Source organism: Heloderma suspectum, chromosome 4 (assembly GCF_057233095.1).
Source record: "Heloderma suspectum isolate Gila_16-S chromosome 4, 16-S_ref, whole genome shotgun sequence".
NCBI classification, from domain to species: domain Eukaryota; kingdom Metazoa; phylum Chordata; class Lepidosauria; order Squamata; family Helodermatidae; genus Heloderma; species Heloderma suspectum.
Genome location: NC_139461.1, coordinates 280,161,826 through 280,181,036, shown reverse-complemented (window position 1 = coordinate 280,181,036; position 19,211 = coordinate 280,161,826).

Here is a 19,211-nt window from a genome sequence, read left to right as displayed (position 1 = left end):
TACTACCGGCCACCCAATCAAGGAGAAGACGAGGATGAAACTTTTGAAAAGCAAATTGCCAATGTTTCAAGGAAGCATGATGTAGTAGGAATGGGGGACTTCAATTTCCCTGAAATTTGTTGGGAGACAAATTCTGCAAAACATGGCCCCTCCAGGAAATTCCTGACTTGTGTGGCGGATAACTTCCTCCTACAGAAAGTAGAGGAAGGAACTAGAGGATCAGCTATCCGAGACTTGATCCTAACCAAAAGAGATGACTTAGTGCAAAAAGTAGCAGTTACAGGAACTCTGAGGGAAAGCGACCATGTTATACTTGAGTGCTTGGTTCTAAGGGAAGCAAAAACCAAGTGTAGTCAAACGCGTACCCCGAATTTTAGGAAAGCTGATTTTAATAAACTCAGAACAATGATAAGTAAGGTCCCATGGCAAGTGACTCTAACGAGAAAAGGAGTCCAAGATGGGTGGGAGCTTTTAAAAAAGGAACTTCTAAAGGCATAATTACAAACAATTCCAACAAGAAGAAATGGTGGAAGACAAGAGAAGAAGCCAATGTGGCTTCACAACAAGCTTAGAGATGACCTGAAAACAAAAAAAAACAATACATATAGAAAGTGGAAGGAAGGCCAAGCAACAAAGGAAGAGTACGGGCAGGTAGCACAGAATTGCAGGGATGGCGTCAGGAAGGCTAAAGCTGAGAACGAGCTGAGGTTAGCAAGGGATGCTAAAAGCAACAGAAAGGCTTTCTTCAGCTACATGCATAGTAAAAGACAGAGGAAAGAAATGTTGGTTCAGCTATTAAATAAGTATGGCAAAATGATAACAGATGACAAAGAAAAGGCAGAGGTGCTCCATTCCTACTTTGGCTCAGTATTCTCCCAAAAGAGGGTCTATGACCCCCCTGGCAAAGGCGAAGTACAGGCTGAAGGGGGAAGGATTGCATCCTGAGATTGATAGGCATATGGTCAAGGAACACCTAATTTCTTTGAATGAATTCAAATCTCCAGGGCATCCTAGAGTAATAAAGGAACTGGGAGAAGAACTCTCAGAACCACTGTCTATTATCTTTGAGAAATCATGGAGGATGGGTGAAGTGCCAGATGACTGGAGGAGGGCTAATGTTGTACCTCTCTTCAAAAAGGGCAAAAAGGAGGAACCTGGGAACTACAGACCAATCAGTGTGACATCAATCCCTGGGAAAATTCTGGAGCAGATGATAAAGCAATCCATCTGTAAGCACCTTGAAAACAATGCTCTGATTACGCGAAGCCAACACGGATTTGTCAAGAACAAGTCCTGCCAGACAAATCTGATCTCAGTTTTTGATCAAGTAACCTCTCTTGTGGATTGTGGGAATGCTGTAGACATAATATACCTTGACTTCAGCAAAACTTTCGACAAAGTGCCCCATGATATCCTGATGAGCAAACTAGCTCAAAGTGGGCTAGATGAAATAACGATCCAGTGGATCCACAGTTGGCTACAGAATTGGACTCAAAGAGTGCTTATCAATGGGTTCTTCTCAAACTGGGAAGAGGTAATGAGCGGGGTACAGTAGGGCTCAGTCCTGGGCCCAGTGCTCTTCAACATTTGTATTAATGACTTGGAGGAGGAGGTGCAGGGAGTGCTGATCAGATTTGCAGATGACACAAAACTGAGCAGGATAGCTAATACTTTGGAAGACAGAAACAAAATTCAAAGTGATCTTGATAGACTGGAGTGCTGGGCAGAAAACAACAGAATGAAATTTAATAGGGATAAATGCCAAGTTCTGCACCTAGGAAAAAGAAACCAAATGCATAGTTACAAGATGGGGGATACGTGGCTCAACAACACTACAAGTGAGAAGGATCTTGGAATTGTTGTCCATCACAAGCTGAATAATCCCGGGAAGTACTAGTTCCCCTCTACTCGGCACTGGTTAGGCCTCATCTGGAGTACTGTGTCCAGTTCTGGGCACCACATTGTAAGAAGGATGCAGACAAGCTGGAGAGAGTTCAGAGGAAGGCAACAAAGATGATCAGGGGACTGGAAACAAAGCCCTATGAAGAGAGGCTGAAAGAACTGGGCATGTTTAGCCTTGAGAAGAGAAGACTGAAGGGAGATATGATAGCGCTCTTCAAGTACTTGAAAGGTTGTAACAAAGAGGAAGGCCAGGATCTCTTCTCTATCATCTCAGAGTGCAGGACATGCAATAATGGGCTCAAGTTGCAGGAAGCCAGGTTCCAGCTGAACATCAGGAAAAACTTCCTGACTGTTAGAGCAATACGACAATGGAACCAATGACATAGGGAGGCGGGGGGCTCTCCTACACTGGAGGCATTCAAGACGAGGCTGTACAGCCATCTGTCAGGGATGCTCTGACTTGGATTCCTGCATTGAGCAGGGGGTTGGACTTGATGGCCTTGTAGACCCCTTCCAACCCTTGTTGTTGTTCAGTCATTCAGTCGTGTCCAACTCTTCGTGACCCATGGACCATAGCACGCCAGGCCTTCCTGTCCTGCGCTCTCTCCCGGAGCGCTTCCAACCCTACTATTCTATAATTCTATGATTCTATGACCCTTGATGGTGCCCATCAACAATTAAAAATGAAGAACCCTAAGAAGGGAGAGCCCAAGGGCTTTGAAGTTGCCTCTCAACAGTTAGTACCTAGACAGCAGACTGAGTAGCCATACACGTCACCTGACCACAGTCTTCCCCATCATGGTCAGCTGTATTGCCACTTCTATTTCAGTTATAGCAATCTGCTTCTATACCTATATATTAGCACATGCAGATCTGCAGCATCTTTGGTCCCTTATCTGTCTCCTGAGAAACCTGTATGAGGGTCAAGAAGCAACAGTAAGAACCGGACATGGAACAACCGATTGGTTCAAAATTGGGAAAGGAGTACGACAAGGCTGTATATTGTCGCCCTGCTTATTTAATTTATATGCAGAGTACTTCATGAGAAATGCCGGGTTGGATGTATCACAGGTCAGAATTAAGATTGCCGGGAGAATTATCAACAACCTCCGATATGCAGACGATATCACCCTAATGGCAGAAAGCAAAGAAGATCTAAAGAGCCTCTTGTTGAGGGTGAAAGTGGAGCATGCAAAAGCTGGTTTGAAACTCAACATTAAAAAAACGAAGATCATGTCATCTGGCCCTATCACTTCCTGGCATATAGAAGGGGAAGAAATGGAAGCAGTGACAGATTTTATTTTCTTGGGCTCCAAGATCACCGCAGACGGTGACTGTAGCCATGAAATTAAAAGACGCTTGCTGCTTGGGTGGAAAGCTATGGCACATCTAGACAGCATAGTAAGAAGCAGAGACATCACCTTGCTGACAAAGGTTCGTCTAATCAAAGCTATGATTTTCCCAGTAGTAATGTATGGCTGTGAGAGCTGGACTATAAGGAAGGCTGAGTGCTGAAGAATTGATACTTTCGAACTGTGGTGCTGGAGAAGACTTACAAGTCCCCTGGACTGCAAGGAGGTCAAATCAGTCCATCCTAAAGGAAATCAACCCTGACTGCTCATTGGAAGGACAGATACTGAAGCTGAAGCTCAAATATTTTGGCCACCTAATGAGAAGAGAAAACTCCCTGGAAAAGACCCTGATGCTGGGAAAGATTGAAGGCAAAAGGAGAAGAGGACAGCAGAGGATGAGATGTCTAGATAGCATCACCGATGCAATGAATATGAACTTGAGCACACTCAAGAGCACGGGAGAGAGCGGAGGACAGGAAGGCCTGGCGTGCTATGGTCCATGGGGTCATGAAGAGTCGGACACGACCTAACGACTGAACAACAAAGTAGCCAACCTAATTGGGGAAACTGAGAGCGTGAAAATATTTTACACAAGCAATAACCACAGCTAGAAAAGTCCTAGAATCCCTTCAGAAAACAAGGAAGATTCTGTACACACTGTGATAAGAAACATTTTTTTCACACAAGTTTTAATAAATTGCACAGCATCACATACAATATAGAAAGGGAGAGGTATACCCATGTGGGTCACTGAGCATGTAAACATATGCGAAGGGAGCAGCTCTATGGCCCCTAGACAGAGTCTAGGATATCCATAGGATATTTTGGATTCCTGGATCCGACGTCAGAGACAGCGCTCTGGCCTCGGCCCCAGGAATCCCAGCTGCCTTTCCCCTCGTACCTCATGCAGAGAGAACTGTGCTGGCTACCACTCCAAGCTTGCAAAAGCAACCTCAGAGAGGAGAGAAAGGGGGTGTCCCAGTGGGTGGGGAGGGGGAACTGGGGAGGCTGCCTTATGATGTATCCTTAGGCCTCTCCAACCTCATTCCCTTCAACTTCGAAAAGCCCATCTAGCCAAAATACAGAGCGGGAGGAGCTGGAGGCAAAGATCGCCTCCATCGCTTCTCCCGCTCTGCATTGGATGGCTGTAAACTTCCAAGTTCGGAGGCTTATGGCCATCCTGATAGGATTGTGCCTTTACTCTAATTTTACAGCCAATCCAAAGCTCCTTGGGGTCTTATAGGTTCAATGGACTTCACACCCATGAAAGACACTTTCAGATCTGGGTTTCTGTGAATTCCAGTAGTGAACTGCCGGGCCACAAGGTCAGGCTGTAGTTAAGCTTGATTAATAACCTAAGTTTTGTATTAATAATCTGATCTTTTAAAAATCACATTTTGGAAAATTTGCTACATTTAAATAAAAGTATTCTTTTTGAGTGTTTTAAAAGGAGGTTGTCTTACTTGTTGAAAACTGACTTATATAATTATTTTTTAACATACACTTGGGAGAGAAAAAACATCATCATAATTTCCTATGGGGATACATCACCATTTTTCAAACAGCTCTATAATACTAATGTGTCTTTACACATTTCAACAACTAGCAGATGTAATTGATCCCAAGTGCTACTTTGGCCAAGTAAGCTGCCATTGAATTCTTGCCCACTTTCAAACATGGACTGGCTAGAGAGAGACCTTGAGCCAAGATGCATAAAGATGTGGTTCGGGTCTATTTGATTTTGGTTCTTGGTGGGGTCAGAGGCTACAATGCTGAACTCAGCATTCACTCCTCTTAACAGTCAATGTTCGTGCATCTATTTTATTTAGCTTTAATCGGTACAATTTCCCATGCCACCCTATCCACGAATTTGGTTTTGAGTTTCAGGTTAACCCTCTGGGCCCTCTCAATCTCAAAGTTAAACACTGCGGAAACTGACAAGTTTTGCATCGCAATGAGCCAAAGCCACGAACGGCACATTATTCCAATGCAAAACTGTAAATCAGAGCAGGGCTAACTTGAAACTAGGCCAAGATTTGACTGAAAGGTTCATGAACCTGAAAGAATCTTTTGATGAGGCTGATCTGAAAGTCTGAGTTGAAATGAAACTCAAAACCAATTGAGTTTTGTGGGTTTTATGTCATCTTAGATTTGGCTGCAAATATTTCATCTGGCCGTAGGGATTCATCTATGACGGCAGAATCCCAGAATGATTCCTTGATGTCTGTGGGACTGTTCAGGATTTACGGTGGAGTAATGGGGAATCTTCACTAGACTAGGAAAAGGTTTGTTTATATACTTTGGCTTCTGTCTTGTTAGATGTAAGAAATTAGGGTTTCCTCTGCCTCTTGCAGATGTAGCCAGTTTTCACATTACTCTTGAACACAAAACACACATGTACACAAGTCTGAACCCTTCGTATGCCATTTGAAGTACGTGTGGATGCATTGGCACTGGATAGAACATACAAAAATAATATAGTCTAATATAGTCTCACCAATGTTAATTTTACATTCGAGGATTGATTTAAAAACAACAATGGATTGATGCTCCACATACAAAAGTACCTTTGTTGGGCTGGGTACAATATAGACTCTACAGTTTCTGGAGATGGTGTCATTCAGTCCGATAGAACAGAATGAACTGCATGAATCCAGCTCATGAGGGATTCACGAGCTGTGGGTTCACCGCTGTGGGTTCACCATGTGCCATTTATAGCAGTGCTAGTGTGAAGATTTGATCCTATTGGGGGCTGGGGGATATTAAGAATGAAATTGGCTTGTGTGTGGCCAAACAGGGGTATGACAAGGAAACCAGCCTGACCAGCCAGAAAACCTCTTAACAAAATAGGCTGGAGCAGGCTACATAGTACTCCCTGTCTTTAAAAAAGGTTCTTGGTCCTGCTAGCTTAGTGAAACTGCTCTTGGGTTCCTGGTGATAGACCAAGGGTGACCAGAAAGAGGAAATGCATCACAAAAAAAGGACAAAAGAGGACACAGATTTGCATAAAATCTGCATGTGCTAATTTCTATTTATAGATGCAAACTTAGAAATAATTATTATAATTTAAATAGAAATACAGTACATCTCACCATAGTGTGAAAGACTGTGACCAAGTAACTTGTGTGCCTTGCTAAGTCTGATGTCCAGGTACTGTTGATGTTCAACTTCTGGCCCAGAGTGATGGTTAGGAAGCTGCCTTATACTGAGGCAGAATGCTGGTCCATCTAGGCCAGTATTGCTGACACTCACTGGCAGTGGCTCTCCAGGGTTTCATGCAGAAGTTTTTCCTGCCCTACTTGGAGATGCTGGGGATCGAACCTGGAACCTTTTGCATGTAAAGCAGGTGCTCTACCACTGAGCTACGGCCCCTTCCATTTCAATAGAAATAAATACATTTCTCTATAGTGGGAAAAGCTGTGGCTAAGTGACCTGTATGCCTGCTCAGTCTGATGCCCAGGTGCTAACTGTTGACAGGTAACTTCAAGGCAGGCTTTCCCATCTTATGGTTCTTTATCTTTAAACAGGACTTGGACAACCCTTCAGAGGAGGCCTTCAAAATAAAGGACAGTACTCTGTAAAGCAGGACACATGGCTACTCTAGCCACACCTTCCTTGCCCATCTTCCACTTGAGAAGAGCCACAACAGTTTACAGTTTTGCAGTTGGGACGATAACATTCGAACCTCATGACCCAACCCATAACCTAAGTTTCACAACACAATGATCACAAGGTGGCGTTTTCATATTTTTTTAAAAACAACAACAACAAAACAACAACATAAACACACAATAGAAATACAGTAAAATATCTCTTATGATTATAAGGTAACTATCTTTGGCTCCACCTACACAACAAATGCTCATTATTATTCTCTAATTCTTATCTTGGTTGTATATCATACATTGAGTTCACAGTCATTATATTATTTCTCTCCTAATTTTAACAACAACAACAAAAGAGAGTTAACCATCTCAAAGCTCAAAATCCAGATGCATAGATATCATACAAGGTGGCGTTTTCAGTAGACCTGAACATGTGCAGCGAGTGCTATGAATTCCCTGTATCCAGATTTCGACTCACTATGTCCTTCAAAACAGATTAAGGATACAATCCTATGCATGTTTAGACAGAAAAAAGTCATACAACTCCCAGCATTCTCCAGCCAGCATTGCTAGCTGAAGAACGCTGGGGGTTGTAGGCCTTTTTTCCATCTAAGCATGCATAGGATTGCACCCTGAATCAGGAAATAATAGGATGATCCTCTCAACACTACTCACAATCCTGGTTCAGCATTTCAAACCCCAATGAAAAATGCAAATGCTTTGGCTCTTCCCTGCATTCACTCCTATACTGACACACACGCACACCTGCTCTGACTACAGTGCAGGTTTCTCTGCCAGTACTTCCAGCAGATTCGGGGGTGGATTACATTTTTTAAAGTCCCAGGCATGTTTATCCATGTTAATGTGTATTGACTGCTTAGACATTTTGTTACAATATGTGCTATGTATATTATTAATTAACAAATATGATGAATACATTTGGTGTGGGTTTTTCCCCCCTTCCTAAAGCCCATCTATTTTGTTTCTTTTAAATGTGCTTTAAAAAACTTTAGGTGAGGAGGAAGATGGCTTTGTGATTGCTGACTGGTTAGCCCTTCTGGCACTCTGCACAGCCAGACAGGGAGCTGGAACGAAAGTGACTTCACAATTTTCACAAGGGCTAGCCAATGAGCACTTGACATACCTTCTTGAAACAGGAGGAACCACTTGCTCTTAGGGTTCATTCACTTTGAACATTGGTACATCTGTATTATTATTATTATTATTATTATTATTATTATTATTATTATTATTATTTCATTTCTATACCACTCCATAGCCAAAGCTCTCTGGGCAGTTTACAACAATTCATAAAAAAATAAGTTTTAGAGCCTTAACCCTGTAGCATGCCCCCTTGGGTGCTCCTTGGAAAGAAATACAGCATTTTTATAAAATACTCAACTCCATGCCTTGGCAATTCTCTCCAAGAAATGAGGGTCCACAGCTAAAATGTCAATTGGTCCATCAACCTAAAAGGGAAACCACAGCAGGCTCGCCTCACAAGGTTTGTCCAACCGTCTTGGGCCATAGATTCAAGTTACATCCATAGTGGGGATGGTAGGCACTGTGTTGATATGAATCAAATTCTCATGAAACCCTCCATTAATTGTAAAGATGACTCCACTATAGAGGTTCGAAGGAAAAGAAGCAGCATGCTCCATCTTCAGAAGCGAGAAAGTCAGTAAGCTGAAGGCCTAAATATGTGTACAATTCCCAGTAGAATGTGGAATCTTTGGCTTCCCCCATGATTTCATAAATGTTATTTTAATCTGTATTTGTGCAGAGCTTCATGTACAGGAGCAGCCAGCCGAGTGAATCTGAGAGTGGGTTTTGGCTCAAGACCAGCTCTTTGGCAAGCTTGCCACATGGTTGGCTTTTCGCCCCCTCCTCTATTTCTTTTAAAGGCCCAGGCCCTATTTATTTTTAATAGGTGGTTCCTTATGTTTCATTTTAAACTAGCAAATGGACCCAGCTTCACGTGGTTGGAATTGCCTTTAGGTTGATACAGAGAAACCTTCAAACAAACTGACACAGCTGTTACAGTTGGACACATTGTGCCCACCCCGCCTGAGTGAAGGCGTGCCTGCTGGCACGCCTTGGCACGGCCCCTGCCATGGTCCACCCCTATAGACCCCTGAGGGAGGGGCCTGTCCATCTGCCTTAGATGGAGCTGCCCCACAGCACTGGGGAGGGCGCAGGCCTATAGCTCAGTCTACTAATCTTCCCTGGCTTCAAACTGTGCTTGTTCTTTCTTTCGTACTTTTAACATGTTTTTTTTCTCTTCAATATTTGGGGCTTGGTTTTTGTTTTTGTTTTAGTCCAAAAACCATGAAAAACATGAATGTTGTATGGTTAACATCTGTTTGCTGCAGTACTGAATCATAATGTGAAGTTTGGTTGAAAGCAATCAAATGGTATTGAAGTAGTATATCTTTAAAATTTTTGATTTGCTGCCTTTTTGGTTCAAAATGGTGGTTGAAATTTTCACTATGCCTAAAACCATCCCAGATAGAGGTAGAACAAATCGGAAGAGTTTCATAACAATCGAATGTATGGTTTTCGAGTCCATCAAGGACATACAAACAATTATTTTTATTTATATATAAGATAATAATAATAAGAGGAAACATGTCACCTAAAGAGAGAGCAAAAGAGGATGCAGAGTTGCATACAATTTGCACATGCTAATTTGTATAGTAGAGGGAAGTTTAGGAATCATTACTATAATGTAAATAAATATACAACACATCTCGCCATAATGGTGAAGACTCTGACCAGGTAACCTGTGTACCTGCTGTCGAGATGCTAACTTTTGATGGGAACTTCAAGGCCCCTGCTCCTGGCCTAGACAGCCCTTCAAAAAGAGGACATGTTCAAATAGAAGACTATCCCCCATCAGTCCTACTAACAGAGGACATTCCTCTTTAATGTAGGGCACATGGCCACCCCAGCATGAGCTAAGGAGAGGAAAGGGGAAGGGTTCAGCTCCCCACACCTGTGTGCAAGTTTTGTTGTAAAAATGAGACCCCCTCATTCTACTGAACCCATTGCTTTATATATGTACGGGGCAGGAGAAACACAAATGAACAAACATGGCTGCATGCCTAGCTTGGCCCTCTCATTGCTGTATGGCTGAATATGGGAATGCTGAACAACTCAGTTGTTCAGTAGAGAACAACTGAGTTGGCCTTCAGGAAGGGATGAGTCAGAAGTCACAGCCTTGAATGTAAGGTCAAAGGTGTGGAAGGCTGTTCTCATCCTTCCACTGTGCTGAGACAGTGTAAGCCTGCTAGTAGTAGGGAGCTGAAGCTCCAAAGGAAATGAGTCTGGTTACAGGATCACAGGTCATGCCACCCGCTATCTCCTAGGAGACAGAAATGCATCACCAGATGCTAGCGTGACAGATGGTCCTTCAGCCAAATACAGCTGGCTAAAGGCAAACACAGAGGGGATGCAGATAATTTAGAACCATAAAATAGGAAATAAACAGAAAAGTCAGAGAGGAGGGATGCCTGTACAGTTTGGCCCAATGTCAGTAAAAGAATTACAGCATACTGTATTCAGAGGAGGCTTTTGTGGAGGGAGAAGAGCACAGTTCATACAGCATTTACTTACTGCAAAGATCGTTGCTTCCTTTGAAACATCTGGTGCCAGTTGCTAACAGATGAAGCATGGGCCAAATCCAAGATGGGCCAAATCCAAGATAGCAGCACCCATGTTATTTCTGTGTGAGCTGTTGCCCTTTATGGCCACTGAGATGAAATATTGTGTCAAAGCTGATGGAATATTTCAGGTCTTGCCCATGTGCTGATTCAGTGAGTATGCCTAAACGGTCTCCAACACTGGTTTTAAATGAAATAAATGATCTCTGGGATGGGATGCATGTTACATCTTTGCGATAATGTATATTATAATAATACATATTCAGAAGCAATCTCTTTTGCAGTAATTGACCTGTGTCCTATTATTAGTGAAACTTCCCTGATAAACATGTTCAACTAACAGCACGTACAATAAAATAATTTTGGCCCATTGGCAGGTTGATGTTTTCTAGAAATGGGATGAGGTTTCCTGTAAAGGATTCCTCTGATTGGATACACTCAAACATATTCTATGAATAACAAGATGCTTTGATGGATCAGAGCAAAGAGAACCCATGGTATATTGTTGAGTTGTGAACTCTGGCTTGTTTATACCATGGCTTGTCGTGATGCCTGAACCCAGAACTGTAGCGTATCCCTAGCTTGTTTCTGCTGTCCAGCCTTGAAACAGAGATGCCCAGCAAGAACAGCCAGAAAATGAAACTTCTCTGAAGACTGGCAAAATAGGTGGGAGAGAAACAAACCAGAAATAGAGAAAACAAGCTGCAGTTTGTTAGCTTGTCTGCAGGATTGTTGTTGTTGTTCAGTCATTCAGTCGTGTCCGACTCTTCGTGACCCCATGGACCATAGCACGCCAGGCCTTCCTGTCCTGCGCTCTCTCCCGGAGCGTGCTCAAGTTCATATTCATTGCATCCGTGATGCTATCTAGCCATCTCATCCTCTGCCGTCCCCTTCTCCTTTTGCCTTCAGTCTTTCCCAGCATCAGGGTCTTTTCCAGGGAGTTTTCTCTTCGCATTAGGTGGCCAAAATATTGGAGCTTCAGCTTCAGTATCTGTCCTTCCAATGAGCAGTCAGGGTTGATTTCCTTTAGGATGGACTGATTTGACCTCCTTGCAGTCCAGGGGACTCATAAGAGTCTTCTCCAGCACCACAGTTCGAAAGCATCAATTCTTCGGCGCTCAGCCTTCCTTATAGTCCAGCTCTCACAGCCATACATTACTACTGGGAAAACCATAGCTTTGATTAGACGGACGTTTGTCGGCAAGGTGATGGCTCTGCTTCTTACTATGCTGTCTAGGTTTGCCATAGCTTTCCTCCCAAGGAGCAAGCGTCTTTTAATTTCATAGCTACAGTCACCGTCTGCGGTGATCTTGGAGCCCAAGAAAGTAAAATCTGTCACTGCTTCCATTTCTTCCCCTTCTATATGCCAGGAAGTGATAGGGCCAGATGACATGATCTTAGTTTTTTTAATGTTGAGTTTCAAACCAGCTTTTGCACTCTCCTCTTTCATCCTCAACAAGAGGCTCTTTAGATCCTCTTCGCTTTCTGCCATTAGGGTGGTATCGTCTGCATATCGGAGGTTGTTGATAATTCTCCCGGCAATCTTAATTCCGACCTCTGATTCATCCAACCCGGCATTTCTCATGATGTACTCTGCATATAAGTTAAATAAGCAGGGTGACAATATGCAGCCTTGTCGTACTCCTTTCCCAATTTTGAACCAATTGGTTGTTCCATCTCTGGTTCTTACTGTTGCTTCTTGACCCTCGTACAGGTTTCTCAGGAGACAGGTAAGGTGGTCTGGTACTCCCATCACTTTAAGAATTTGCCACAGTTTGTTGTGATCCACACAATCAAAGGCTTTAGCGTAGTCAATGAAGCAGAAATAGACGTTTTTCTGGAATTCTCTTGCTTTCTCCATGATGCAGCGAATGCTGGCAATCTGATCTCTAGTTCCTCTGCCTCTTCGAAACCCAGCTTGTACTTCCGGTAGTTCTCGGTTCGCATACTGCTGAAGCCTAGCTTGTAGGATTTTGAGCATCACCTTGCTGGCATGTGAAATGAGCGCAATTGTGCGGTAGTTTGAACACTCTTTGGCGTTGCCCTTCTTTGGAATTGGAATGTAAACTGACCTTTTCCAGTCTTGTGGCCACTGTTGAGTGTTCCAGATTTGTTGGCATATTGAATGCAGCACTTTAACAGCATCATCTTTTAGGATTTTAAATAGCTCGGCTGGAATACTGTCATCTCCACTAGCTTTGTTGTTAGTAATGCTTCCTAAGGCCCATGCCTGTCCATTTTAAATTCGCCCATGCCTGTCCATTTTAGTTCGCTGATTCCCAAGATGTCGATGTTCAATCTTGCCATCTCATGTTTGACCACCTCCAGCTTACCTTGATTCATTGATCTGACATTCCAGGTTCCTAAACAATATTGTTCTTTACAGCATCGGATTTTCTTTTCACCGCCAGACACATCCACAGCTGAGTGTCCTTTCGGGTTTGGCCCAGCCGCTTCACTCTTTCTGGCGCTACTTGGAAATACCCTCTGCTCTTCCCCAGTAGCATATTGGACACCTTCCGACCTGAGGGGCTCATCTTCCGGCGTCATCTCTTTTAGCCTTGTGATACGTTCCATGGGGTTTTCTTGGCAAGAATACTGGAGATGGTTGCCATTTCCTTCTCCAGTGGACCACATTTTGTCAGAACTCTCTGCCATTACCTGTCCGTCTTGGGTGGCCCTGCACGGCATAGCTTATGGCTTCACTGAGTTACGCAAGCCCCTTCGCCACAACAAGGCAGTGATCCATGAAGGGGTCTGCAGGATAATTCATGGCTAAAGCAACAAACTATGGTTAACATAAACCATGGCTTAGCATTACACGTGAACTCCATCTTTGTGAATAAGGACATGCCTTGATGAATTCTTCTTTCTTTTTTTACTGCAGCTAGTCAGATGCCTGTGGATACCTACAAGTAGGGCATGAAGATGATGACCATCCCGTCTTATCTATCCCCGGTCATCTGGTATTCAGAGATACAAGTCAGATGGTGATTATGCACCACCAGTGGTGTAGTGGTAATTTTTGAAGTCCAGGCACTCATCATGACAGTCCCCACAGCCACACCCCCAAGGAAAGTCCAAAAAATGTAAGCAGCTGTGTTGATCCATATCATCAAACCAGTTCTATCTGTTTTCATCTCTGCCAGGAGCAGGCCTTTTGTAAAGCTAATGGGTCTGAGTTGCTCATTCAAGACCAAGCCGCCCCAAAATAGCTTGCAGTACAACAGGGAACAATATGTTGTTCCTGAGAAAATCCATTTCCCTCCAGCTACTCAAGGATTGCAACTAAGCTCAGAGGAAACAGGAAGTCTGATGGGGGTGGCAGATGACGTCAGTGTCCCTGAAAAAGGGCCGCAGTTGCATCCCTGGCTTCACTATACCACCATGCATTGCCAAAAGAGAGGACAAAATCTGCCTGTGCTAATTTATCTGTATATATTTGCAAATTTATAATAGTATGCTTTAAATAGAAATACAGTACATCGCACCCTAGTGGAGAAGACTGTGACCAGATGGTCTTTATGCTGCCTAATCAGTCTGCTTCCAAGGTTCTAACTGTTGAAAGGCAACTTCAAGGCCCCTCTTCTCCCTTCTTAGTGTTCCTTCTCTTTAAAGCAGACTTAGACTGGACAGCCCTTCAAAAAGAGGATGCCTTCAAAGAGTCCTATGTAAAGTAGGACATATGGCCATCCTAGGTATAAGTGGTATGTGCAACAAAGTGTTGCAGTGTGGAGTGCTCCTGCTCAGGGTTCCAGTGAGCCAGCCTGGCCCACTTCATGGATACTCCATTCCATTCCCTCTTGCCTGTTTTTCTGTTTTTCCCCCCAAACAGGACCCAGTGTTCTGTGGCCAATGAATATGCGCAGACATCACTGGACTGTTTTGGATTTACCTTCTTCCCCTTAGTGGGCTTCTTTCTTTTTTTGGTACTTCTGCAAACCTTGGAGTTCCCCTAAACCTACTGCATGGATTGTGCCATTTTGGCTACAGAAGGATCAGCATGCAGGGAATGAGTTTGGTTTATATTGTGGTATTGATCAATAGAAAGATAGCAACATTACAATTTTGTTAATGTTAAAACAATTCTCATAAATAGGAAAAAAAGGATGGAAAATTGGTCTGCAGTTGTGAAACTTTTGTCCAAATGTTCTTAGCACTCCAGGGATTGTATGTATGTATGTATGTATATATGTATGTATGTATTTATTTATTTTTTAAATGTCTAGATTGCCCTTCATTCTAACTGATTCCAGGGTGGTGTACCACCCATAACAGTAAAAATGGGAGGCAACAAAACCATAAAACTGCAGTCAGAGACAACAAAACCAATTTAAAATGCTTGGACAAATAAGAAAGTCATAGGAAGCTGCCTTATACTAAGTCAGACCATTGGTTCATCTAGCCCAGTATTGTCAACACTGACTGGCAGTGGCTCTCCAGGGTTTCAGCAGGATTCTTTTATAGGTCTACCTGAAGTTGTTGGGGATTGAACCTGGGACCACTGAGCCACAGCGCCCCCCCCACTTAAGTCTTGATCTGGCATCAAAAAGATTGTCATGTTGGCATCATCAAACCTTCTTAGGGAGGTTGTTTCAAAGTCAGGGCACCACCACAGAAAAGGCCTGCTCCTTTGTACAAGCATAATGTACTTCACCAACTGAAGTTACTTGTGGAAGGGCCTCATCTGAATACTTATTTATCTATTATTACATTTCTAATCTGCCCAATATCCTAATATCCTCTGAGCAGATTACAAACAGTTAAAGGACTAAAATGCCACAGAACAGTTAAAAATATAAAATGCAATACAAATATTATTATTATTATTATTATTATTTATTTCATTTCTATACCGCCCAATAGCCGAAGCTCTCTGGGCGGTTCACAAAAACTAAAACCAAACAACACACAATAAAACAATTTAAAATATATAGAACATTAAAACCAGAATATAACAATACAACCACAATAAAACCTAGCAGCAGTACAGGAGTTTAAAATACAGATTTAAAACAGCAAAGCTAAAAATTTAGAAAGCTAAAATGCTAAAATGCCTGGGAAAATAAAAAGGTCTTCACCTGGCGCCAAAAGGAGTACAATGTAGGCGCCAGGCGAACCTCACTAGGGAGCTCATTCCAGAGCCGGGGTGCCACAACAGAAAAAGCCCTCCTCCTAGTAGCCACCCGCCTCACTTCCTTTGGCAGGGGCTCACGGAGAAGGGCCGCTGATGATGATCTTAAGGTCCGGGCAGGCACATATGGGAGGAGGCAATCCTTCAGGTAACCTGGCCCCAAGCCGTTAAGGGCTTTGAATGTTAACACCAGCACTTTGAATCGGGCCCGGAAATGGACTGGCAGCCAGTGCAGCTGGAAAAGTACTGGCGTAATATGAGCTCGCAGGCCAGTCCTGTTAACAATCTTGCTGCCCTATTTTGGACCAGCTGAAGTTTCCGGACCGTTTTCAAAGGCAGCCCCACGTATAACGCATTGCAGTAATCCAGACGAGAAGTTATCAGAGCATGGATAACTGTAGCTAGGCTATCTCTGTCCAGATAAGGGCGTAGTTGGTATACCAGCCTAAGCTGATAAAAAGTGCTCCGTGCCACTGAGTTCACCTGTGCCTCAAGTGACAGTTCTGGATCCAAGAGCACCCCCAAACTATGAACCTGATCCTTTAGGGGGAGTGCAACCCCCTCCAGAACAGGTTGAATATCACCTAGCCGGGCAGATGAACCACCCACTAACAGTACCTCCGTCTTGTCTGGATTTAGTATTTAAATATTTAAAAGAATACAATACAATGCACTTGTAATTGTATTTTATTCTTTTAAATATTTGAGCTGTATTTTATATTGTAATACACACAAGCACGGAATGCGGGGAGGTGTGCCTTCAGATGTTTGATACCTCCCTCTTGTGCATGGATAGTGTTTGTGTCCCAAGCCATTTAGGGCTTTAAAGGTAAGCGCCAGCACCTTGAATAGGGCTCGGAAACAAACAGGCAGCCAATGTAATTCTTTAAGAAATTGCTGAGGCTTTGCACCTCAGCAATGACACCTCAGTTCTGGGTCACTGATTTTAGTACCTGAACAACTCCAAGTAGTCACGGCCTGGGATTCCACAGTGTTAGGTATGACAGCGTAAGTTTTTCAGCAATATATACAGCACCTCCCCCTAACACCAGAATTGATTTGGCCTATGCATGAGGGACTGGGATTGGAAAAGACCGAGTTCAGTGGCTGGTTACCGGAGAGGGGAATACAACATTTCTAACTAGTTTAGATACTCAGAATTCCTAACTGTCCTCCACTTCATTTTCAAGCCTTAATTACCTCAGGGCTGCAGGGACTAGGTTGGCACCACTGGATGCAGGGGTCAGGCTGAGCGCTGAGGGCCAGCCGAGTTCCAAATACACCCTTGATGTGTTTTGACAGGTCTTAAGGACACCTGCTACTTTTGGAGACTTTTCTCTTTCACCAGCAGGCTTTAGAACAAGTGTGTGTGTTGACAGGGAGCAGGGGGAGATATCACTTGAGGATGTTGAGGTGGGATAAGTGAGAGCAGGAGAGAAATGTCCAGAGAAGATGTCAGAAAGATTTTTTCTTGGCTTCTATCTTCCATAATGAGAGATGACCAACTTAAACTAAAAACCACTAAATCTTGCCCTACCGTTTTTTGTGCCTGGCCTTGGATTGTGACTCTCATCCAGGTTATTATTTCTTACATTATTCTTTCATAAAGCACTTTAATGCCAATTAATAGCTTTCACTTGTACAGCCCACACCCCCCCAAGTCTTGTAAAGATGATGGCCAAAGACAATTTTGATACCTAAAGCAGAAAAAAAACCTTCCAAAGGGCCCTCCTATGGTGGTAAAAATGTGATAAATCAAGGGTGTAATTCTATGCTTGTTTAGACAGGAAAAAAAGTCCTACAACTCCTAGCATGCCCCAGCCAGCCATGTAGGAGTTGTAGGACTTTTTTCTGTCTAAACACGCATAGGATTGCGCCCTAAATAGCTGACCGTTGTGCTATCCTTTCACAATACCCCAGAATCAGTCTGCTAAGGTGGGTGGCTGCCTCACCCTGCCTAAAGCTAGAGTTGGCCCTGACTAAGAGTAATACCTATCATGGCTTTTGTTTTTATCTTTTTTAGAAGGACACCACTGAAGGCTTGACACCTAGGGAGGTAGTGGGCTCTCCCACACTGGAGGCATTCAAGATGAGGCTGGACAGCCATTTGTCAGGGATGCTTTGACTTGGATTCCTGCATTGAGCAGGGGGTTGGACTCAACGGTCTTATAGGCCCCTTCCAACCCTACTATTCTATGATTCTATGATTTCACAGGAATTGGTGGGAGGGGTATCTCCTCACTCCTAAGAATGGATGGCCCTGTTGGTGGATTCACTGGAGGAGAGACTTTAAAGAAGGCTTGCCCAACCTCCAGATGACTTGGACTACAACCCCCAGCATTCCTGAACATTAGCCATGCTGGCTGGGGCTTCTGGGAGATGAAGTCCAAAACATCTGGAGGACACTAGGTTGGGCAAGGCTGATTTAAAGAGAGGCCACCCTTAACCTGTCTCCTGCTCGCCTTACCTCCTCTAAGCCTTGTCCTCTGTGGCATAGGATGGTGCTTAGGATGGCCATGTGTCTTTAGAGAGGACAGTCCTTTATTTGAAGGCATCCTCTGTTTGAAGGGCTACCCAGTCCAAGCCCAGTTTAAAGATTAAGAACCATAAGAAAGGACAGCCCAGAGACTTTGAAGTTCCTCATGACCAGTTAGCACTTGGGCGGCAGACTGAGCAAGACGCTGAGGTCATGTGATCCCAGTCTTCCCCACTATGGTGAGATGTATTTTGCTTATATAATTTAAGGGAGCAATCCTATCTGGATAGGCAGCTGCCTCCGAACTTGGAGGCAACTGCCTATCCGAAGCAGGTCAGGAGAAGCACGGATGGGATCGTTCCCTCTGCGCTTCTCCTGCCCTGCTTTTTCCGCTAGACAGTCGATTGCGGCTATCTAGCTGAGGGAGCACGGAGCGGGGAAGGAGGCTGCTGTATGACGCATTGGATGTGTCATACAGGCAGTTCTGCCCTCCCCACCCTGGAATGCCCCCAGCCATGCTCCTTTCTGGCCGCTCCGCACTCCTCTTGCACGTGCGGGGAGTGAAGTGGGGGGAGGTCAGTTCCCGGAAAACAGCATATCCTATGGCCATCTAGCAGCCACAGGATTGCTCCCTAAGTTATATTAATTATCTCTAAATTTGCTTCTCTATATAAATTAGCATATGTAAATCTTATGCAAATCTATGCCTTCTTTTGTCCTGTTTTTTGTGATGCACAAATGCCCACCCTACTCCTCCTGGCAATGGCTGTTGTCTTTTAGAGCAATGCTGCAGTCAAGCCTTGCATGTTGGAGTTGGGGGTTGCTCCGTGGATGGCGCCTCTGTTGCCCCATCCTTCCCGGGGAGAAGGTGGGCTTGGTCACACAGTTCTAAACTCACTCAGAAATGTTGGAGCACACTGAGCTCAGCTATTGTCATGACCCCACACTACAGAAGGGCTAATTTAGAATCCTATACAATGCCCCATGGTCATGGATTTAATAAACCCTCTTCCTACTGGGGGGTTCAATGTGCATATTCCAGACAGGTTTGAAATCGATGTATTTCTTCAGTGATGGACT